Source organism: Dipteris shenzhenensis, chromosome 25, assembly GCF_047967505.1.
Source record: "Dipteris shenzhenensis isolate YYH24624 ecotype China chromosome 25, Dip_SZ_1.0, whole genome shotgun sequence".
Lineage (NCBI taxonomy): Eukaryota > Viridiplantae > Streptophyta > Polypodiopsida > Gleicheniales > Dipteridaceae > Dipteris > Dipteris shenzhenensis.
The window spans coordinates 8,211,500-8,237,198 of NC_141620.1; positions in this window are offsets into that span (position 1 = coordinate 8,211,500).

Genomic DNA, 25,699 nt, shown 5'->3' on the forward strand with positions numbered 1-25,699 from the left:
AATGCTGATGGCTAAGGGAGTGTTGTCTTTCTTGGCATCTTCCTCAAACTTCAGTAACTTCTTGTGAAACCTATTATTCGGAAAACAAGCAAGTAATTATTGGATCCCTTGAGAAGGAAGAAGGCAAAGTTCATCCTTGAGACCACGTTGTGCGGGGAATGCACTCCATGATTCCTACACAAGCCTTGGAGAAACTAGAGTCATACGCAGCCTGAGGTTAACCTAGCCAAGGGTTAACTAGGGTTAAGGTGTGTGTGTTTTAGTTATAAAAACCCACAAAACTTGGTACATGTAGATGACAATTTTGAATTGAGACAGTATTTCTATTCCATCGAGTCAGATACAAGTTCCAAGTTTTTTCAACGATGAGAATGGTAGAACCCAACATTGTCCATCGCTCCATGGTCGGGGATTACTTGCCTATCACCATCCAAAAAAAGCATGTTTTAGAACAACATACCTTCTTTGAGGAAGACAGGTAATCCATGTACTTCTCAACTTGTTATCTCGTCTTAGCATGGATGAAGATGATAATTAGATTCTAAAACTGATGTACAAATACCAAGAAGTCAAGTTATTTGCCTTCTACAGCAAGGGTTTATCCTTAAATTACACCAAGTCCTCCATTGATCATCCCCAATACTCTAGTCCTTCTGTTGAGAGGGTAACAAAGGAAACCTAGCCTTCCATTAAGGAGACATGGTTAATACAGTTACATTCCTAGCCTTCCCTGAAGGAGGCAAAAAGAAAATGAAAATGAAACATTGCAATCGTGCATTAAGGAAGCAATTAAAAAAAAATACAGAAAATATAGTGATGTTCCTAGCCTTCCATGTAGGAGGCAAAGAAAAAAAGCAACCTTGTAACATGTTTCAAGGAAGTAAAAAAAATTGAAAAATATCCTAGCCTTCCATTGAGGAGGCAGAGTAAATATATAAGAGAGCTATTAGTAAGGAACCTAGCCATCCATCATAGGAGGCATTTAACAAAAAACTGTAATAAAAAAAGGGGAGAAATTTCAACTTGTCAAGAAAAAAGGAAAGGAAAAAGATATTTTTTGGAGGGCCAAGTAGTTAGTAAGTGAAAGGGGAAATCGAGGTTTCAAAGTTTCAAAGTAAGAGGAGGGAAGGACTATGGAGTAGTGTAGGAAGGAGAAGGGAAGAGGAGCGTAGGAAGGAGAAGGAGGAGTGTAGGATAGAGAAGGGACAGACTAAGGAGTAGTGTAGGAAGGAGAAGGGACAAGGGGCATAGGAAGGAGAAGGAGGAGCTTAGGAGGAGGAGCGTAGGAAAGAGAAGGGAGGAAGCAATCCCTCATCTATAAGATGATAGTCTAATGTCTTCTCTTTACTTCACTGTTGATCTTTTAAAGAAGAAAGGTTATTCCGGTTTTAGGATACTCAAGTGAGAACTTTTACCCACGAAATTGAAGAAACCTGACATCTCCTTTGATGAATTCCTACACATGAACCTCTATGTACTTACTAATGCCTTTGTTAAGGTTGGTGAGTCTATTGTCAAACAGATTCTGGGTATCCCCATGGGATATTCTTGTTCTCCTTCCTGGTGCAATCTGTGCCTCCTAAAGTTTGAGATTGCTTTCATTAAAAGACTAATGGCACTAAATCAATGGGAGCTCGCAGAGAATTTTTCTATCGTCTTTTAGATTTATCGACAATGACCTTCATTTTTGCAATAATCAATTTGTCCTAAAAATGCCTTGATTCTTCTCAAAAAAGGTCACCTAAGAATCCATGGTGGATTTATCCCCTAAACATTATATCATTGAAACCTACTTCTGAATACATTGGATCTATCACCTGTCATACCACCTTTCTCAATACCTCTTTTACCATTCTTATACCTTTTATCAGAGAATACTTTGCATCAACTACTTGGAAGAAAAACAAACTACCAGTTCCTGATGTTGCCGTTATTCATCTTCATAGCAATAGATGTAGCTAGAATTAATTGCTATAAGGTGTGTCTCTCTCAAGTTGTACCTATTATCTATGCAACTTCATCCCATGACATTGCTTGGCTTGATCTTAATAAATTAATGAAATTATTTTGCGATAATGGCTTTTCATTACAAATGATCAAAAAACTCATGATCAATTTCATTAGGAAAAATGACTTTCCTAGTTATTGGATCGATACTTTCTCTTTAATTACTCTTCTAGGAGTGGGGCAGGACGCCATTTGACGGGTGTCCTACCCCCATCATTTGGTGTCCCCCTTGGGTTAGGGTGGAGACACACACACACACACACTTCTATCCCTCTTCTCTAACCAATTCCTTACCCCTTTACACACACACACACACACACACACACACATAGTCCTCTATCTTATACCATGGACTTCTCTTGTGTCCCATAACTGAGCATGGTAGTTCTCTAAGAGCACTTAATGTACTCCTTGGAAGTTTCCCCTCCCTTTGGTAGTGGTTGATATAGCTTGTAGTTTCCTGTGGAAACATTTGTACTTGGGTATATTACTAGCAATAAAAAGTTTCCCCTTTTTTTATGGTTCACTTGCAAACACAGAAGCATGATCAATATTAGAATTACTCACCAGGCACCTTGCTCGTAATCATCATAAAGTGTGTTAATAATGCTACAAATTAGCATGGGATTCTCATATGTTTCAAAAGGTCTTTGCTCATGCTAAATATCTACTAAACCCATCCGTATCTCAAGTCACCCATCTAATTTTTCTATGCATTTAATGAGCCCTATAGTATATGACTAAGGTGACCCCCTCACACCTCTCCTTTCCTACTCCCGCTTCAAGCTCTCTTAACAACTTGCTGCCTCCATTTGCTCTTATGGTGACAAATCAGGTTTTTCCTTACTTCTAACTTTTTCTTTCTTCATGCTTTGAACACAAAAACTCACTCTACGTAGCCTCTTTGGCTGCTCTCATTGGCGTAGCTTCGAAGCCTCTTCTCTACTCGGAATACTTCCTCCTTCTTATCTGCTGTTGGTGTCACCCTACATTGGCCCTTCCTTCTCCATCCTATGCTGCTCCTACCTTCTCTTGCTTGCGCTCCTTCTCCTACACTCCTCTTATGCTCCTCCTCCTTTCTTTGACATCTCCCTTCTTTTGCCATTGAGTCTCCTCCTCCTACGCTCCTCCTCCCTTCTCTTTTCTATGCTCCTCCTTCTCCTTCCTACCCTCCTCATCCCTTCTCCTTCCTACACTCCTCCTTAGTCCGTGTCCCTTGTCTATGATAGACCAGACACAGAAGAGAAAGAGGCTCTAGCCAACTTAATCCAAGCCTTTTCCTCTAGTGAAGACAACTCTGACAATCCTCTTTCTGAATTATCTTCCTTTATCCCCCTTCTGCCCCCTAGATAGTTGGAATTGGACTCTCTTGGGCTTTCTCATAAGCTTTGCGTGTAACATGATGCTTGGAATCAAAGAGGTCACAAACACTATTCACGTAGATGCATGGAAATTTTGCAAGAAAAAAATAAATGCCTTTTGGATAATTAATAGCTCGAATGATTTTTTGGTTAATGTTCCCGCGCAAATCTTCTCTATGCACACCTTTGACATTACTACTAGCATGTTGTGAAGCAATCCCTCATCTAGGGGATAATAGTCTAATGTCTTCTCTTTGCTTCTTTGTTGATCTCTTAAAGAAGAAAGGTTATTCCGGTTTTAGGATACTCAAGCAAGAACTTTTAGTCACCAAATTAAAGAAACCTGATGTCTCCTTTGATGAATTCCTACACATGAACCTCTATGTACTTACTAATGCCTTTGTTAAGGTTGGTGAGTCTATTGTTAAATAGATTCGGGGTATCCCCATGGGATATTCTTGTTCTCCAAGATGTGCAATTTGTACCTCCTTAAGTTTGAGATTGCTTTCATTAAAAGACTAATGGTACTAAATCAATGGGAGCTCACTAAGAATTTTCTATTTTCTTTTAGATTTATCAATGACGACCTTCATTTCTACAATAATCAATTTGTCCTAAAAATGCCTTGATCCTTCTCAAGAAAGGTCACCTAAGAATCCATTGTGGATTTATCCCCTAAATATTATATCATTGAAACCTACTTCTGAATACATTGGATCTATCACCCGTCATACCACCTTTCTCAATACCTCTTTTACCATTCTTAAACCTTTTATCGGAGAATACTCCTCATCAACTACCTGGAAGAAAAACAAACTAATGTTGTTGTTATTCATCTTCCTTGCAATACACCTAGCTAGAATTATTTGCTATAAGGTGTGTCTCTTTCAAGTTGTATCTTTTATCTATGCAGCTTCATCCCATGACATTGCTTGGCTTGATCTTAATAAATTAATGGAATTATTTTGCGATAATGGCTTTTCATTACAAATGATCAAAAAACTCATTATCAATTTCATTAGGAAAAATGACTTTCCTGGTTGTAGGATTGATACTTCCTCTTTAATTACTCTTCTAGGAGTGGGGCAAGACACCATTTGATGGGTGTCCTGCCCCCATCATTTGGTGTCCCCCTTGGGTTAGGGCAGGTACACACACACTTCTATCCCTCTTCTCTAACCCATTCCTTACCCCTTTACACACACACACACACTCACGTAGTCTTGTATCTTACACCATGGACTTCTCTTGTGTCCCATAAGTGAGCATGGTAGTTCTTTGAGAGCACTTAATGTACTCCTTGGAAGTTTCCCCTCCCTTTGGTAGTGGTTGATATAGGTTGTAGTTCCCTGTGGGAAGATTCATACTTTGGTAGATTACTAGCAATAAAAAGTTCCCCCTTTTTTTTACTATTGTGTTAGCATCTCAAAAATATTTTTACTCTCTTTTCACATTATGGTTCACTCGCAAACACAGGAGCATGATCAATATTAGAATTACTCATCGGGCACTTCGCTCATAATCATCATAAAGTGTGTTAATAATGCTACAAATTAGCATGGGATTCTGATATGTTTCAAAAGGTCTTTGCTCATTATAGGGCAATGAATCTTGCTAAATATCTACTAAACCCATCCTTATCTCAAGTCACCCATCTAATTTTTTGGTGCATTTAATGAGCCCCATAGTATATGACTAAGGTGACCTCCTCACACCTCTCCTATCCTACTCCTGCTTCAAGCAACTTGCTGCCTCCATCTGCTCTTAAGGTGACAAATCATGTTTTTCCTACTTCTAACTTTGTCTTTCTTCATGCTTTGAACACAAAAACTCACTTTACGTAGCCTTTTTGGCTGCTCTCACTGGCATAACTTCGCTCTCCTTTGCTTGGAATACTTCCTTCTTCTTATATGCCCCTGGTCTCACCCTACGCTGGCCCTTCCTTCTCCATCCTACGCTGCTCCTACCTTCTCTTGCTTGCACTCCTTCTCCTATGCTCCTCATATGCTCCTCCTCCTTTCTCTGACATCTCCCTTCTTTTGCCATTGCGTCTCCTCCTCGCTTCTCTTTCCTACGCTCCTCCTCCTAAGCTCCTCCTTCTCCTTCCTATGCTCCTCGTCCTTTCTCCTTCCTACACTACTCCTTAGTCCGTCCCTTCTCTATCCTACACTCCTTGTTCTCCTTCCTACGCTCCTCTTCCCTTCTCCTTCCTACACTACTCCATAGTCCTTCCCTCCTCTTACTTTGAAACTCTGAAACCCCGATTTCCCCTTTCACTTAATAAAACACTTGGCCCTCCAAAAAAAATATTTTTCCTTCCCTTTTTTCATGACAAGTTAAAATTCCCCCCCTTTTTTATTACAGTTTTTTGTTAAATGCCCCCTATGATGGATGGCTAGGATCCTTACTAATAGGTCTCTCATATATTTACTTTGCCTCCTCAATGGAAGGCTAGGATATATTTTTCAGTTTTTTTTTACTTCCTTGAAACATGTTACAAGGTTACTTTTTTTCTTTGCCTCCCACATAGAAGGCTAGGAACATCACTAGATTTTTTGTATTTATTTTTTAGTGCTTCCATAATTCACGATTGCAATGTTTCTTTTTCTTTTTCTTTTTGCCTCCTTCATGGAAGGTTAGGAATGTAACTGTATTAAAGATGTGTCCTTAATGGAAGGCTAGGTTTCCTTTGTTACCCTCTCAAGAGAAGGACTAGAGTTTCACAAGAAGTTACTGAAGTTTGAGAAAGATGCCAAGAAAGACAACACTCCCTCATCCATCAGCATTGCCTCCCTCAATGATTGGTTGCAATCGCTACTGACCTTTCATAAAGATCCTCATCTGGCCCATACAACTTTAGACAACTTCTTTCGACAACTCAGCGACGTGAATATCACGGATGGACAGGACCTAGAGTTTTATATTAAGAGTCTTCCATCCATTGTCAACAAGCTTCTCTTAGTAAACAACCTTCCCTTGATCTCTCTCCTGGCTTTGATTGCTTGCATCCCTCTCAATCCCATGGATGATGATGATGACGGACTAGACACAGAAGAGAGAGAGGCTCTAGCCAACTTAATCCAACCTTTTCCTCTCGTGAAGCCACCTTTGACAATCCTTTTTCTGAATTTGCTTCCTTTATCCCCCTTCTGCCCCCTAGACAGTTAGAATTGGACTCTCTTGGGCTTTCTCATAAGCTTTTGGCCTTTGAGACCTTAAATTATCAGGCCCCCTTTCCCTTAGATTCCCTCATTACTTTAGGTAGCCTTTCTTCGGAGGCTATGGACCAATGTAAGGTGTCTCCTACTCCCTCTTGAGGTAAGGACTTCACTTACTGCCTTTTACATTTGTTCAAGAGCAACTACTTGAAGGGGCAAAAAACTTATCTTGAGCTACTGCAAACTCCCCACTTCTTCCCAAGATCAACCACACTCCTCTTGCAGTAGTGATTGAACAGTTTTAGGTAGATTACAAATGCTCATTTTGTATTTTCTCACATATTACATTTGTAATTGATTCCGGACTTTCTAACATGATGCTTGGAATGAAAGAGGTCACAAACACTATTCACATAGATGCATGGAAATTTTGCAAGAAAAAAATAAATGCCTTTTGGATAATTAATAGCTCGAATGATTTTTTGGTTAATGTTTCTACGCAAATCTTCTCTATGCACACCTTTGACATTACTACTAGCATCACAAATACGCAAGCCAGGAAAATGCAGCTCAAGCAGGAGTTGCATAATGTGCAAAGAGAAAATATGAGCATCATTGACTACCACATGAAGGAGAAGAAGATTGCAGATGCACTTGCTTCCATTGGGTCGCTAGTGGAAGATGATGATTTAGTTTTTGTGACCTTGAATGGTCTAGTAAAGGACCATGCACAGTTCCGGACATCCATTGCAATCCGTGAGAATTTTCTTGAGTTTGGGGAGTTGATTACTCTTCTAATTTCTGAAGAGCACAGAAATGGTGGTGCATCTTCTTCAAGAGGAACTTCAAAAGAAACTGTCTTCTACTCAAATGCTGGAAGAGGTAGAGGCAGAGGCAGAGGCAGAGGCAGAGGTAGAGCAGGCTAATATGGAGGCCGTGGCAGAAATCAGAATATGCAACAAATTCAAGAAAACAAATCCTATGGAGGAGGACGTGGTAACTTTAGAGGCAGGGGGAGCCAAAGAGGTTGTGGTGGATGATAGAGAGGCCAAAAGGCAAACAGCAATGTTGGATGCTACTACTGTGGTAAAATGGGTCATATGGTTAAAGACTGCTATAAAAAGCAGAATGACATCATGATTGGAAAATTGCAGCAAGGCAATTATGTATCCTCTAGTAGACAGGGTGATGACAGAAATGAGCATTTGTTTATGGTGCAACACGACCAATTCTGTGACAAGTGTAGAAGAAAGCAATGATGTGTGGTTTGTTGACTCATGTGCATCAAACCACATGACAGGTCATGCAGAATGGATGCAGGATGCAAGGAAAACGGAAAGACCAAGATTTGTGGAGACTAGTGATGACACTGCACATTCTATTGTGCAGATTGGTAAAATTCCTTTGTCTATGCAAGATGGGAAAAAGAAATACCTGTCTGATGTATTTCATGTCCTGAATATCACCAAGAACCTGGTTTCTATTGGTCAAATGGTTGAGCAGGGCTTGTAGGTCAGATTTAATCATGGATGCTTTATTGAGGATATGAAAAATAAAGGTCGCTTGATAGCAAAAGAGAAGAAGAAGGGCAGGATGTTTATGTTGGATGCGGACATGCCTGAATTGAGTGCAACAATGTTTGCACATGGGACCGATGTAGTTGCATATATTGATATTTAGCATAAATGCATTGGTCATGTTAATGTACAATGACTTAAATTAATGCAAGCCCAAAATATTGTTGCAGGATTGCCTAAGTTCAAGGTTACAAAAATGCATAAGGTATGTGAAGCTTGTCAATTTGGAAAATAGGCAAGGAAACCATTTCTTAGACATGTTCAAGAGCATAAGAGGCCATTGGAATTAATCCACTTTGATGTGTGGACTACTAAAGTTGCATCTATTGGAGGCTAACATTATTTTGTCACTTTTATTGATGACTATAGCAGAAAAGTTTGGGTGTATTATTTTATAAAAAGAAAAGTGAAGTGTTTGGGCATTTCAAAGCTTTTAAAGCTATGGTTGAAAAGGAAACAGGCTTGTGGAGAGGTATCTCATGCCATGCTCAACAAAAAAGCCCTGCCATATTATTATTGGACTGAAGCAGTTGCTACAGCAGTCTACATAATGGACAGGACTCCCACTGCAATAATACATGGCATGATGCTAGAGGAGAGGTATACTGGTAGGAAATCAGATATTTCTCGTTTGAAAGTTTTTGGTTGCATTGCCTATGTTCATGTGCCAAATGAGTTGAGATCTAAGTTGGATCCAAAAGCTGAGAAGTGCATCTTTATTGGTTATTCTCTATAGCAGAAAGGGTATAGATGCTATAACCCTTCTACTCGTAAGTTTACAATGAGTAGAGATGTCTTTTATGAGATGATCAGCTTATATAAACTAGTAAATGTGATTGATGATGTAGATGCACAAAATGGTAATGCTGCACAGAATTCATAACAGCAATCACAAAATATTAGTGGACCTGTAGTGTCCTCTAGTAGTGGTTCACATACTTCACCATGGACAAGCAAATTGAGATCAGGAGGATCTCCTCAAAGCAATGCAGATAGTGGTATGCAAGTATCACGAAAAGGAAAAGAGAAAGTAGATCAGCCCATGGTTGATGTGAATGCAGGTCACTCTTATGTGGATGGTGAATCGAGTGGCTCAAAACAGAGCCTTGTTGATGAGTTGGGTATTCCTACTGTTGTTACACCTAGAATAAGGAAGACAAGGGATGTTTTAAGAGCACCTAGTAGTGAGCCGATTTTGCATAGGTCTACTAGAGCTAGGTATCCTGTGGATAGACTGAAATATGATGGATTTACAACCATTCACTATGCCTATATGGTCAAAGTGATACATGAACCAGAACCCACTTCTTTTAATAAGCCATGGGAAAAGAAAAATGGGAGAAAGCCATGGATGCCTTAGAAGTAAATGCTACATGGGAATTGGTGCCTTTGCCCAAAGATAAAAATGCAATTGGCTGCAAGTGGGTTTATAAGGTGAAGCACAATGTAGATGATTTTGTAAACAGATACAAGGCAAGATTAGTTATCAAGGGGTATGCACAGACATATGGCATTGATTATGAAGAAACATTCAGTCCGATTGCAAGGATGGCAACCATAAGAGCAGTCATTGCTATGGCTGCATCAAAGGGATGGTCTTTACATCAGATGAATGTAAAGAATGCTTTCTTGCATGGATATCGCCTTGAAGGATGATGGTAAGGGTCCTTCCTATACACTCGGTATATGTCTATAAGATATGTATATGCCATTCGTTCTTCACGAGTCACTCCTATTTAAAGGAATGATTACTGCCACTTACTGGTTATTATTATTTATCTTGTATTATTACCATTTACGGAATATGTTTGGGAGTTCAACAAGTGCCAAAATATGAAATATTGCAAGTCAAGTTGGGGGATATGGATAACAACTGTGTCCTAGCATCCTCCAAACATCTGCACTTGATATAAGGTCTCCCAACATTGAAGATATCATTCAGGTACTTAGGAGTCCTCCTTTTTATTTCTGAAATCCGGCTCTTACACCTCCCAAAAACACCCATGAGGGAAGGGCATCTGCTTGTAGCAAATGCTGACATCGGGCATAAGTTTGAACGAGGGTGGCTATGTGTGATGCTAATATTGAAGCTCTACGCTTGGCTTTTTGCTTCCATTTTCAATGCTTTAGATGATTCAACAAGATCAGCCAGAGAAATCCACATATCTGGTGCAAAGGGTGCTAATAAATTCATATCATGAAGTTCCCAAACTTTGTTGTATCATATGCCAACAATTCAGCTTCCAATACCCGTGGAGGGAAATAAGTTTTAGTATATGTATGCATAGACCTCTTTTTGAAGTGATTGCAGTAGGCATGAGTTGATCTGAGAATATTGTCTCTTGTACATCCTCTGATAGACCCTCAACATCACAAAAACTATGATGTGTTGTGTTGGAAGAGGACCCTTTTGGTAAAGGAAAGCATTTCAGGCCCAAACTATCCTGGGACAAAGGTCCTACTGGAGGAGGGAGATTGGAATACATGAAGAGGTCCCTCATTATTTCAGGAGACTTCTCTGCAAATTCCACCATAGCAATATTATCTTCCTCCATTAATTGGTCCAAAAACAAAGATAGCCGATTGTTCACCTCCAAAATTTTATCTCTATTGCCCTTTCCAATCACTAAAATTCTACACCAATCATTGATGGACGGGAGCATAACCAGTAGTTTATTTGACTCAGGGTGCTCTTTGATTTCCTGCATATCTATGGCAATGATTCTGTCATGGACTCTTTTATTCAGCATAGTCATAATGGCCTGGCATCCAAGTGATGGGGCTGGTAGCAGACCCACATACCCAAGAGCCATCAAATCCTTGTGCCACAAAGAGGCCTGCTAGTCAAAGCCAAGTCCAACCATGAGCCATAAGATTTTTCTTACCTCACAATGGTTAGGCGAGTGTGTGTTTCAACCTACACTTCTACTACTCTTTATCATATGTCAATCCAACATCCTGGATATACTTTAAAGCCTTTGAATCAATCATTTCATTAGTTCATTAAACAACTTCAAATCTACTGTTTGTAATTGCAGGAATTACACCCCTTTCCAATGTAATTCTCCAAAGTCCCTTAAATCCCAAGTCCTATTGTTCCCCACACAACTGGATCAGAGAATATTATATATCGTTACATTGGTCTTGCTGGAAGTAAAGATTCCGTAATATTAGCAGCTGAATATAAATTGGAAGGGGACTACAAGGTGTCCCAATTCATTCATTAGCAGTCCTTTTTTCCAAAAATCCCATACAATCAAAACTGATGGAAGGTGGTAAGATAAAAGTTACTATTCTGCCCAAAAGCTTGCATAATCATAAACGTAGCTAGAGATCACTGAGTTGTCTCAGAATCCCATGTTTATGGTATGTATACCCATAAAAAGGACAATCTACTCCCGAAATTCTCAGTATTAGCCAAAAGTTGTAAACAAAAAATCAACTCATATCATAGGATCCTGGATGATTATATGCATCTATCCATTCCGCTGGTAGAATATAGTGTGCCAGTATCATCTTCAGAAACCTTCATCAGCAAATTTAGTTGAGAAGTGTGCCAACTCATGTGCATCCATCCACAAAAAAGGCAAGTTAGAACAAGGACCTTTTAATGTGGGACTGCAAGCTTATGGTACGACCATGGGATTTTGTATATGCTACACAATTTGCCAGCATTCTTTCCAAATAGGCTAGTGAAAGCTGCCTTCAACTCCTTCCTTTTATTTATGAAGGCATGTATGATGTATTGCCATTTATGGATGCATTTTAGCACACTTAACACAAGAAAATAAAGTTACTAATTGTCTTGATTTATTGAAATATGAAGCCTAGCAGTATGGTTATATTCTGCAAGGCTTCTCTCACATTTCACTACATAAGGGAGCTAGTTTTATTAGGTATGAAGAATTTGTAGAAGAACCCCCTTGCTCCTTTATTACCCCAACCATCACTAGGAGTAATGTCATATGGGGAACTCATGCTACAATCCCCAAAGACACTACCCACTAGAGCATATGGATCTCGAGCTAGAGGGAGATCAGCAGGACGCATCGGATATAGCAGGGGACGGGGATGCACATCATACTACTCACCTAGACACCACTATTCCCATAAGATGATTGAATGGTGCCCCCTGGCAGAGAGTTCAGTACATTTGGATAGCTCGGATTCCCAGGTATGACAATCAAAGATCTTGAGAGGGGGTAAGAACATGTCATACACTGATACAAACAACAAGAATCTTCCTGTACGACATCTACTCTATGATGACAAGGATTGATTGATGGTAGGTATGTGATGTTTGCTTGAGAAGTATCGTGCTGTTGCCACACAACAAGAGAATTCTGATGAGTAAAGAAAAGAAATCTAGCATCTTCATGCATGCATTATTTGATAACCCTCTACTTGAAATGTTCTCACTTAAAAAACTTTCTATAGACATTCTCTATCACTGGAAGATGGATAATGTGATTGACTCCATAAAAGATACTAACATTGCTTGGTAGTTCTCCGAGAATTTAGCATCTTTACTGTGTAAACCTGGGATAGTATTCATAGATGGGTAAGAGATTATGTGTCGGTGTGAAAATAGTACTTTTACAAAATTCATTAACATAGAATGGGGACGTGTGTACCATTGATAATGAAATTGTGATTGAGAAGACATTAAAGGAATATTTGAAGAAGGGATTAGGACATATCCTTAGAAAATAGTTGAGCATTGGTGGGACACTAAATGTGTTATATATGATATGGAACCAAGTGATCACACTCAGTCCCAAGTTGTGGGAAATATTGAACCCAATGGAGAGGGAATTTGGATTATTTTGTAGTAACTATTTGGAAAAACTAGCGGAGAGAAAGAAACTAAACATTGTGGGAAGTAGGGATCCCTTAAAGATGCCATCTGTAATGAAGGAAGTGAGGAGACTAACAAGATCCCATAATGAATTCTTCTAGGGATCTCCAAGAGCAAATTGAATTGGAGGCTAACATTATAGTGAGTGCATTTTGGATTGTCAGTTCCATATACGAGGTGAAATTGAATTTACCACAAAGTATCCAATCGGTCTTCATTGCAGATATAGGTAAATGTTATGAAAATATCCCTTTCGACGGGAAATATGGGTTGAAGAAAGTGATATCAGAAGTCATCAGCATGGCCTATGGAGGAAATGGAAAGAGGCATCTGATCCTAAACTGGAATAGGAAAAAAGACTAGGGCTGAGTAGCAAAATACTCACCATTCTAAGATTGATTGAACGAGAAGAGGAAGGGGAGCACACACAAAAAAGAACTGAGAGAACTGAACAAGTTTATGGAGTTGCTAGAGGACTCGGAGAAGTGTGTACAAGTTCAAAAATGGAAGGAGCACAGGTGAGTTATGACCTAGAAATACTCAAGACTGACTGCAAGAGCTAGACAGGATGCGGCCCGATCTAAATATCGTGTGTTTTATTTGAAAGAGCAGAAGAACATGAGACGTTCTTATTTTGAGCCACACCGCTAGCAATAGCTTAGTCTTGGAGGGAAAGTGAAGATATGCTAGCCAAACGGCAGTGAGCTCTCCCATCGTTTATGAAGGAGAGACTTCGTTGACGGATCCATCCCTTCCGTTTTATTGCACCTCTAACATATGGAGCGAGGCAGGGAATGCTAGCTAGAATGGGCTCCTCCATGTAGATCTTGTCATGTTCCCTTACGATACGCTAGTACTCTGTATATGAATGGGTAGAGCAACAGAGGGTTGGACGGTAATCCTGGAGTGTCCAATTGAGTAACGATTTTTTGAGTACCTCGGTAGGATACAAGGAAGCAAAGGTAATCCCTAGACACTCCATAGGAGTGGTGGACCTAGCATGGTGGAAATGCGATGCCCCTAACAGTTGATCTAGTCGTCTGCACGTTCAGTCGAGATTACGTCGGACGAGCAGCTCTATAATGGTTGAGGGCAAGATGCATGCCCTATGAGAGCCGAGAGCTAGGATGTCAATTGCTGGCAATTTAGCCTCGAGTAGTAATAGATGGCATGGTTATACTCTTTCGAGACACAATAGAGAAGTCATATCGCCACCATATGCTCGGTATATGTCTATAAGATATGTATATGCCGTTCGTTCTTCACGAGTCACTCCTATTTGTTATATTTATTAAAAGGAATGATTTCTGCCACTTACTAGTTATTATTATTAATCTTGTATTATTACCATTTACGGAATATGTTTGGGAGTCCAACAAGTGCCAAAATATGAAATATTGCAAGTCAAGTTGGGGGACATGGATAACAACTGTGTGCTAGCATCCTCCAAACATCTGCACTTGATATAAGGTCTCCCAACATTGAAGATATCATTCAGGTACTTAGGAGTCCTCCTTTTTGTTTCTGAAATCCGGCTCTTACACCTCCTAAAAACACCCACAGGGGAAGGGCATGTGCCTGTAGAAAATGCTGACATCGGGCATAAGTTTGAACGAGGGTTGCTATGTGTGATGCTAATATTGAAGCTCTACGCTTGGCTTTTTGCTTCCATTTTGAATGCTTTAGATGATTTAACAAGATCGGCTAGAAAAATCCACATATTTGGTGCAAAGGGTGCTAATATATTCATATCATGAAGTTTCCAAACTTTTTTTATCATATGCCAACAATTCAGCCTCCAATACCCGTGGAGGGAAATAAGGGTTAGTATATGTATGCGTAGAGCTCTTTTTGGAGTGATTGCAGTAGGCATGAGTTGATCTGAGAATATTGTCTCTTGTACATCCTCTGATAGACCCTCAAGATCACAGAAACTATGCTGTGTTGTGTTGAAAGAGGACCCTTTTGGTAAAGGAAAGCATTTCAGGCCCAAACTATCCAGGGACAAAGGTCCTGCTAGGGGAGGCAGATTGAAATACATGAAGAGGTCCCTCATTGTTTCAGGAGACTTCTCTGCAAATTCCACCAAAGCAATATTATCTTCCTCCATTAATTGGTCCAAAGACAAAGATAGCCGATTGATCACCTCCAAAATTTTATCTGTATTGCCCTTTCCAATCACTAAAATTCTGCACCAATCATTGATGGATGGGAGCATAACCAGTAGTTTATTTGACTCAGGGTGCTCTTTGATTTCCTGCATATCTATGGCAATGATTCTGTCATAGACTCTTTTATTCAGGATAGTCATAATGGCCTGGCATCCAAGTGATGGGGCAGGTAGCGGACCCACATACCCAAGAGCCATCAAATCCTTGTGCCACAAAGAGGCCTGCTAGTCAAAGCCAAGTCCAACCATTAGTCATGAGATTTTTCTTACCTCACAATGGTTCAGCTAGTGTGTGTTTCAACCTACATTTCTACTACTCTTTATCATATCTCAATCCAACATCCTTGATATACTTTAAAGCCTTTGAATCAATCATTTCATTAGTTCATTAAACAACTTCAAATCTATTGTTTGTAATTGCAAGAATTACACCCCTTTCCCATGAAATTCTCCAAAGTCCCTTAAATCTCAAGTCCTATTGTTCCCCACACAACTGGATCATAGAATATTATAAATCGTTACATTGGCCTTCCTGGAAGTAAAGATTCTATAATATTAGCAACTGAATATAAATTGGAAGGGGACTACAAGGTGTCCCAATTCATTCATTAGCAGTCCTTCTTTTTTCCAAAAATCCCATACAATCAGTTCTGATGGAAGGTGGTAAGATAAAAATTACTGTTCTACCCAAAAACTTGCATAATCACAGCAATAGCTAGAGATCACTGAGTTGTCTCAAAATCCCATGTTTATGGTATGTATACCCATAAAAAGGACAATCTACTCCCGAAATTCTCAGTATTAGCCAAAAGTTGTAAACAAAAAATCAACTAATATCATAGGATGGATGATTATATGCATCTATCCATTTTGCCAGTAGTATATAGTGTGCCAGTATCACCTTCAAAAACCTTCATCAGCAAATTTAGTTGAGAAGTGTGCCAACTCACGCGCATCCATCCACAAAAAAGGGAAGTTAAAACAAGGACCTTTTGATGTGGGATTGCAGGCTTATGGTACGACCATGGGATTTTGTATATGCTACACAATTTGCCGGCATTCTTTCCAAAGAGGCTAGTGAAAGCTGCCTTCAACTCCTTCCTTTTATTCATGAACGCATGTATGATGTATTGCCATTTATTGATGCATTTTAGCACACTTAACATAAGAAAATGAAGTTACTAATTGTCTTGATTTCTTGAAATATGAAGGCCAATGAGCACAATGAAATCTCTATATTGATTGCGAGAGAGAAGACTCTCTTTTATAGAAAGAGGGAGAAGGTAATACCTTCCCTACATAGTGGCAATCAACCCCTACATCAGTGGGAATCCATCCCTACATCAGTGGGATTGCCTTTGTCTTACATCATAACTTAGGTCACACACTAGACACATCATAGCACTTGATGTGCCTTTACAACACACACAAACACACATGTGACTCCCCTAGATGCACACATGCACCATAGCGCAAGCCCTTGATCATACTTACCCCAACAGTATGGTTATATTCTGCAAGGCTTCTCTCACATTTCACTACATAAGGGAGCTACTTTAATTAGCTGTGAAGAATCTGGACCAGAACCCCCTTGCTCCTTTGTTACCCCAACCAGCACCAGGAGTAATGTCATATGGGGAACTCATGCTATGGTCCCTAGAGACACTACTCGCTAGAGCATATGGATCTTGAGCTAGAGGGATATCAGCGGGACGCATTGGATATACCAGGGGATGGGGATGCCCATCATACTACTCACCTAGAGACCACTATTCCCATCAGATGATTGAATGGCAACCCCCGACGAGAGTTCAGTACATTTGGATAGCTCGAATTTCCAGGTACGACAATCAAAGATCTTGAGAAGGGGTAAGACCATGTCATACACTGATACAAAGAACAAGAATCTTCCTGTACGACATCTGCTCTATGATGACAAGGATTGATTGATTGCAGGTATGTGATGTTTGGTTGAGAAGTATCGTGGTATTGCCACACAACACGAGAATTCTGATGAGTAAAGAAAAGAAATCTAGCATCTTCATGCATGCATTATTCGATAACCCTCTACTTGAAATGTTCTCAATTAAAAAACTTTTTATAGATGTTCTCTATCACCACAAGATGGATAATGTGATTGACTCCATAAAAGATACTAACATTGCTTGGCAGTTCTCTGAGAATTTAGCATCTTTACTGTGTAAACCTTGGACAGTATTCATAGATGGGTAAGAGATTATGTGTCGGTGTGAAAATAGTACTTTTACAAAATTCATTAACATAGAATGGGGACATGTGTGTACCATTGATAATAAAATTGTGATTGAGAACACATTAAAGGAATATTTGAAGAAGGGATTAGAACATATCCTTAGAAGACAGTTGAGCATTGGTGGGACACTAAATGTGTTATATATGATCTAGAACCAAGTGATCACACTCAGTCCTAAGTTGTTGGAAATATTGAACCCAATGGAGAGGGAATTCGGATTATTTTGCAGTAACTATTTGGAAAAACTAGCGGACTTTATGTGAGAAAAATGGAGAAAGGCATTATGCTGCTTGTCATTTATGTTGATGATTTAATCATCACAGGTGATAGTGATGAAGATATTCTTCATGTGAAAATGCTATTGAAGCAAAAGTTTGAGATGAAGGATTTGGGAGAGTTGTGTTACTTCTTGGGCTGAGGTGATTAGATCCACAAGTGGGCTACGGCTCTTGCATAGGCAATATGGATTGGACATGCTATGCAAATATGGGATGACAGGCTGTAAGCCTATTTTAGTTCCTTTGGAGCAGAATGTGAAGCTGAGCGCAGATGCAGGTGAGCATAGGAGGACCCTACTATGTACAAATGCATAGTTGGAAGTTTGATTTATATGACTATTACCAAGCCAAATTTGAGCTATGTTGTTAGGTTGGTAAGTCAGTTTATGGAGGCTCCAAGGAAACCGCATTTGGATGCAGCTAGTCTACATACTGAGGTATGTGAAGTCCACATTGCAGTATGAACTATTTTATGAGACCAGGGTTCAGATACAATTGCATGGATACACTGATGTTGATTGGTCTAGTAGTATTTTTGATAGACGATCTACCAATGGATATGTGTTCTCTTTTGGGAGTGCTGAAGTTACTTGGAGCAGCAAGAAACAACCTACAATTGCCTTGTCGAGCACAGAGGCTGAGTACAAGGGTGCAGCAATGGCTGCATGTGAGGCAGCTCGGTTGCATAAGCTACTATATGATATGCATCAGTCTATACATGGGCCAATTGTCATTTATTGTGACAACATGAGTAGTATACACTTGGCAAATAACCCAGTCTATCATGCTAGAACAAAGCACATTGAGGTGCATTATCACTATGTGCAGGAGAAGGTCCTAGTAGGTTTTATTGATCTAGTTTATGTCAGCACAGAGGATCAGGTAGCTGACATATTCACGAAGGCATTGGGTGCAGAGAAGCTGTGCAAGTTTAGAGACCTGCTTGGTGTGTAGGAATTGGGATGGAGAGTGTTGAGATATCGAGCTCCCTCGTGATATGCCAGGGTGATCGTTGTGCATTTATGTCACCGACTTGTTAGCTACAAATGTGATAGGTACACCGCCCATGAGTAATAGTTGAATGACAGCTATCTTTATGTACTCTAGTTAGTGGCTCAGTTAATATGCCACGTAGGTTAGCTGAGTTTGGTTCACCTTTGTGTGTATTCCCCCATTGTGTATGTAAGAAAGCTGCAAGTAAGACTCCTTACTTATCTCCCACTCTCCTCACATACCACCCTCTTAACCTTCCTTGAGCTCCATCCTAACATATTTTCCCTCCATTGTCTCTTTGCTCATGCCTAACCTTCCCTCTCACAATTTTCAACTTACGAGCCCCTCACACCTAGCTTCTTCCCCTCCCTTGCTAATCCTACCCTTGAGGATTACCAAGCTGCTCAAACCATTTGCCCAGTTCTTTCCTCCCTCCCCTTTGCTCCCCCTTCTGCAACTAACACTCTGCCATATTTCTCCCCCATGTCCCCAGATTCTCTCCCTACCTTGTCATCACCTCCGATACTGCTTGTGCTTCCATCAATAGAAAATGACATAGTATTTGATTTTGAATATCAGGATCCAAATAATCCAATTCGTATGCCCATGTCAAGTTCCAATGATGGGTATGATTTTGATGAGATACCACTTCCCAGTAACCCCATCAAGGAATTTTGGAGCAAATATCCTGATATGAAAACTCGAGGTGGATGGACCTTGTACAACTTTCCTACCAACCTTCATCAACATCAAATTAGTGAAGGTTGGATTAGCAAGTTGGATCCACAACCTGATTGGTGCTGCCCCAAGCTCTTAAAGGAGTACCTATGGGCACCTCCATGTCTCAAAACCCATCCCAAGTTCTATGCAATTCCACGGTGTAAAAAATGGGAAGCCAACATACACACTTTGGATGAGAATCAAACCATTAATTGGCTAATGATCAAACCATACTCTAGTGTCGAATGGAATATCCAAGGCACAATGGTCCAAGTACTTCAATAGCATGAGCAAATAATGTGCGACAACATTGATCGCTTCCTTCACCTAAGTGCTATATTTTGTAAAACATTGGAATTCATTCCATTAATTGGCTAATGATCAAACCATACTCTGGTGTCGAATGGAATATCCAAGGCACAATGGTCCAAGTACTTCAATAGCATGAGCAAATAATGTGCGACAACATTGATCGCTTCCTTCACCTAAGTGCTATATTTTGTAAAACATTGGAATTCATTCTAGAGGTCCCATGTTACCTTGATTCCCATTTGCCTCCACTCAGTTTCATTCCCAATGAAAGGGTCGATGCTCAAATTACAAGCCAACTCTATCAAAGAGTGATCTTCTTAGAAGCACACCACATATCTCTGTTCGAGCAAATGGTGGATATAGGCCACTTGAAAACTGAGCAAAAATTGTATGGTGCCAAGGCTTTAGAACAGGATCGACTGGCACAACACAAGTTCCACAGCTACTAGACTAAAAGTAGGCAACCCAGGTACGTGCTCGCAATCAAACATAACCTGAGGATGGGTAATAAAATGCATCCGAGAGTATGTTGTCTCTGTGCCAACATGGACTTAGGTAGAGCAGAATATGTGTGTAGAGTAGTGGCAAAGCTCCGCTTGTACTTGCATAAGGCTAGAAATAATCCCTCTTAGAAATCCAATCTGCATTACATGCAAGTTCTACATGCGAGTTCTACATACAACTCCTACATGCGAGTTCTACATGCAACTCCTACATGCGAGTTCTACATACAACTCCTACATGCGAGTTCTATATGCGAGTTCTACATGTGAGTTCTACATACAACTCCTACATGCAACACCTACATGCGAGTTCTACATGTGATTTCTACATGCAACTCCTACATGCAACTTCTATATGCAAGTTCTACATGTAGAGAGAGAATGTGTAATGATTCCTACATGCAGGGAGAGAAGCTCTCCAACTTGTATAAATATCCCATAATGGAATGAAGCCCACACTCTTTGGGGCATTGGGTGTCATTCTACTTTGGTATTCCAAGCAATTGTCTCAAGTGTCCATGCTTCCTTGCATTCCACGTCCAATATCATGTCCTAACCTTGCAACTCCTCCTCCCCTTTCCTCCAACCTTGCAACCCATCTTCTCCCTCTCCTCCTCCCTCCTCCTCCTCCTCCTTCTCCCACCTCTCTCTTCTCTCCCCCATGCTCTTACACCTTCTTCCTCTCCCACTCCTATGCTCCCCCTAAACCCTTAGTTCCTCAACCCTTAACCTCGATGATCTATGAGAGAGACGAGTTCTCCACCATGTACTCTATCCTAAACCTTAGATCCTCTCTCTAACCCTAGAATCTCTTCTAAACTCTAGAACCTCTCTCTAAACCCTAGAACCTACTTCTAACCCTTGAACCTTCTTCTAAACCTTGGAACCTCCTTCTAACCCTTGAACTTCTTCTAAACTTTGGAACCTCCTTCTAAACCTTGGAACCTCCTTCTAACCCTTAAACTCCTAAACCCTGCAACCCCCAATGAAGACGAAGGCCTTCATTACCTCAACCATTACAAAATGAGAGATTACAACATGCATCAAAGAGAGAATTAATCTATTTGGACTTGGGGAAACTAACATTGGAACTCTACCTTATCTTATGTGCAACTATAAATCCCATAAGTTCAAATAGTTTTAGGTGGATTACAAATGCTCATTCATGTATTTTCTCACATATTACACCTGTAATTGATTCTAGACTTTTTAACATGATGCTTGGATGAAAGAGGTCACAAATACTATTCACGTAGATGCATGGAAATTTTGCAAGAAAAAAATAAATGTCTTTTGGATAATAAATGGCTCGAATGATTTTTTGGTTAATGTTCCCGCACAAATCTTCTCTATGCACACCTTTGACATTACTACTAGCATGCTGTGAAGCAATCCCTCATCTACGGGATGATAGTCTAATGTCTTCTCTTTGCTTCACTATTGATCTCTTAAAGAAGAAAGGTTATTCTGGTTTTAGAATACTCAAGCAACAAATTTTACTCACCAATTTGAAGAAACCTGAGGTCTCCTTTGACGAATTCCTACACATGAATCTCTATGTACTTACTAATGCCTTTGTTAGGTTGGTGAGTCTATTGTCAAACATATTCTGGTAACCCCATGGGATATTCTTGTTCTCCTTCCTGGTGCAATTTGTACCTCCTTAAGTTTGAGATTACTTCCATTAAAAGACTAATGGCACTAAATCAATGGGAGCTAGCTTAAAATTTTCTATTGTCTTTTAGATTTATTGACGATGGCCTTCACTTTTGCAATAATCAATTTGTCCTAAAATGCCTTGATCCTTCTCAAGAAACGTCAACTAAGAATCCATGGTGGATTTATTCCCTAAATATTATATAATTGAAACCTACTTCTGAATACATTGGATCTATCACCCATCATGCCACCTTTCTCAATACCTCTTTTACCATTCTTAGATTTTTTATCAGAGAATACTCCTCATCAACTACCTGGAAGAAAAACAAACTACCACTTCCTAATGTTGCTATTATTCATCTTCATAGCAATAGACCTAGCTAGAATTAATTGCTATAAGGTGTGTCTCTCTCAAGTTGTACCTATTCTCTATGCAACTTCATCCCATGACATTGCTTGGCTTGATCTTAATAAATTAATGAAATTATTTTGTGATAATGGCTTTTCATTACAAGTAATCAAAAAATTCATCATCAATTTCATTAGGAAAAATGACTTTCCAGGTTGTAGGATCGATACTTCCTCTTTAATTACTCTTGTAGGAGTGGGGTAGGACACCATTTGATGGGTGTCCTACCCCCATCATTTTTTGTCCCCCTTGGGTCAGGGCAGGTACACACACACACACACTTCTATCCCTCTCCTCTAACCCATTCCTTACCCCTTTACACACACACACACACACACACACACACACACATAGTCATGTATCTTACCCCATGGACTTCTCCTGTGTCCCATAACTAAGCACGGTAGTTCTCTGAGAGCACTTAATGTACTCCTTGGAAGTTTCCCTCCCTTTGGTAGTGGTGGATATAGCTTGTAGTTCCCTGCGTTAACATTTGTACTTCGGTATATTACTAGCAATAAAAAGTTTCCCCCTTTTTTTACTATTGTGTTAGCATCTCAAAAATATTTTCTCTCTTTTCACATTATGGTTCACTCGCAAACACAGGAGCATGATCAATATTAGAATTACTCATCGAGAACTTTGCTCATAATCATCATAAAGTGTGCTAATAATGCTACAAATTAGCATGGGATTCTCATATGTTTCAAAATGTGTTTTCTCATTATAGGGTAATGAATCTTGCTAAATATCTACTAAACCCATCCTTATCTCAAGTCACCCATCTAATTTTTTGGTGCATTTAATGAGCCATATTGTATATGACTAAGGTGACCCCCTCACCTCTCCTATCCTACTCCTGCTTCAAGCTCTCTTAACAAACTTGTTTCCTCCATCTGATCTTATGGCGACAAATCAGGTTTCTCCTTCTTCCAACTTTGTCTTTCTTCATGCTTTGAACCCAAAAACTCACTCTACATAGCCTTTTTGGCTACTCTCACTGGCGTAGCATCCCTCTTCTCTACTTGGAATACTTCCTCCTTCTCATCTACCACTGGTCTCACCCTACGCTGGCCCTTCCTTCTCCATCCTACACTACTACCTTCTCTTGCTTGCGCTCCTTCTCCTATGCTCCTCCTTCTTTCTGTGACATCTCCCTTCTTTTGCCATTGAGCCTCCTCCTCCTATGCTTCTCCTCCCTTCTCTTTCCTATGCTCCTACTCCTAAGCTCCACCTCCATCCTATGCTCCTCGTCCCTTCTCCTTCCTACACTACTCCTTAGTTCGTCCCTTCTCTATCCTACACTCCTCCTTCTCCTTCCTACACTACTCCTTAGTCCTTCCCTCCTCTTACTTTGAAACTCTGAAACCATTTCCCCTTTCACTTAATAATCACTTGTATCTAACTTGATGGAATAGAAATAGAGTCTTAATTCAAGATTGTAGTGTACGTGTACCAAGTTTTGTGGGTTTCTATAACTAAAACACACACACTTTAACCCTAGTTAACCCTTGGCTGGGTTAACATTGGGCTGCGTATGACTCTAGTTTCTCCCACACTTGTGTAGGAATCATGGAGTGCATTCCTCGCACAACTTGGATTCAAGGATGAACTTTGCCTTCCTCCTTCTCAAGGGATCTAATCATTACTTGCCTATTTTCTTCTCCCATACTTGTGTAGGAATCATGGAGTGCATTCCTCGCACAACTTGGATTCAAGGATGAACTTTGCCTTCCTCCTTCTCAAGGGATCTAATCATTACTTGCCTATTTTCTGAATAATAGGTTCCTATAGAAGTTATTGAAGTTTGAGGATGATGCCAAGAAAGACAACACTCTCTCAGCCCAATCAACATTGCCTCCCTCAATGATTGGTTGCAGTTGCTACTAACCTTTCGTAAGGATCCTCATCTTGCCAGTACAACTTTAGACAACTTCTTCCCGGTTGCAGTTGCTACTGACCTTTCGTGAGGATCCTCATCTTGCCAGTGCAACTTTAGACAACTTCTTCTGACAACTCAATGATGTGAATATCATGAATGAACAAGACTTGGAGTTTTCTAACAAGAGCCTTCCAGCCATTGCCAACAAGCTCCTCTTAGTAAACAACCTTCCCTTGATCTCTCTCCTGGCTTTGACTGCTTGCATCCCTCTTGATCCCGTGGATGATGTTGACGACGGACTAGACACAGAAGAGAAAGAGGCGTATGACCCTAGTTTCTCCTAGGCTTGTGTAGGAATCCTGAAGTGCATTCCTCGCACAACTTAGATTCAAGGATGAACTTTGCCTTCCTCCTTCTCAAGGGATCCAATCATTACTTGCCTATTTATCGAATAATAGGTTCCACAAGAAGTTTTTGAAGTTTGAGAAAGATGCCAAGAAAGACAACACTCCCTCAGCCATCAGCATTGCCTCTCTTAATGATTGGTTGTAGTTGCTAGTGACCTTTCGTAAGGATCCTCATCTTGCCAATGCAACTTTAGATAACTTCTTCCCACAACTCAACGACATGAATATCACGGATGAACAGGACCTGGAGTTTTATAATAACAAGAGTCTTTCGGCCATTGTCAACAAGCTCCTCTTAGTAAACAATCTTCCCTTGATCTCTCTCTCGGCTTTGACTACTTGCATCCCTCTCAATCTCGTGGATGATGTTGATGGCGGACTAGACAAAGAAGAGAAAGAAGCTCTAGCCAACTTAATCTAAGCCTTTTCCTCTGGTGAAGCCACCTTTGACAATCCTTTTTTTGAATTTGCTTCCTTTATCCCCCTTTTGCCCCTTAGACAGTTGGAATTGGACTCTCTTGGGCTTTCTCATAAGCTTTGGGCCTTTGAGACCTTACCTTAGATATTATTGGGCCCCCTTTACCTTAGATTCCCTCATTACTTTATGTAACCTTTCTTCGGAGGCTATGGACCAATGTAATGTGTCTGTTTGGCAAGAGAAAGTGTATCTTTCTGCTGAGCTGAATTTTACTCTTCCACTCTTTGCTCTACACACCTTTGATCCATCTAAATGTGCCAATCATAGTGTCTAATTTAGAACCAAAGCCATTCCTATAGAAAAAACTGGAAATAAATATCTCAAGACATTATGGAGCATTCATAGACCTTACATTAAGTGTCAATGCTCTTCTCAAGATGGATTTGGTCGCACTTCTTCGATCATGTGGGTGCTATGGTTTATGATACACAACCTCCACTCCCTCTTTAAGGTTGATTCTACTAAAGCTAAGTTCTATGCATTCATAGCATGGGTGGCTTCCCTCCCTCTTGAGGTAAGGACTTCACTTATTGCCTTTTACATTTTTTCAAGAGCAGCTACTTAAACGTCAAAAAAACTTATCTCGAGCTACTCCAAACTCCCCACTTCTTCCCAAGATCAACCACACTCCTCTTGCAATAGTGATTGAATGGAT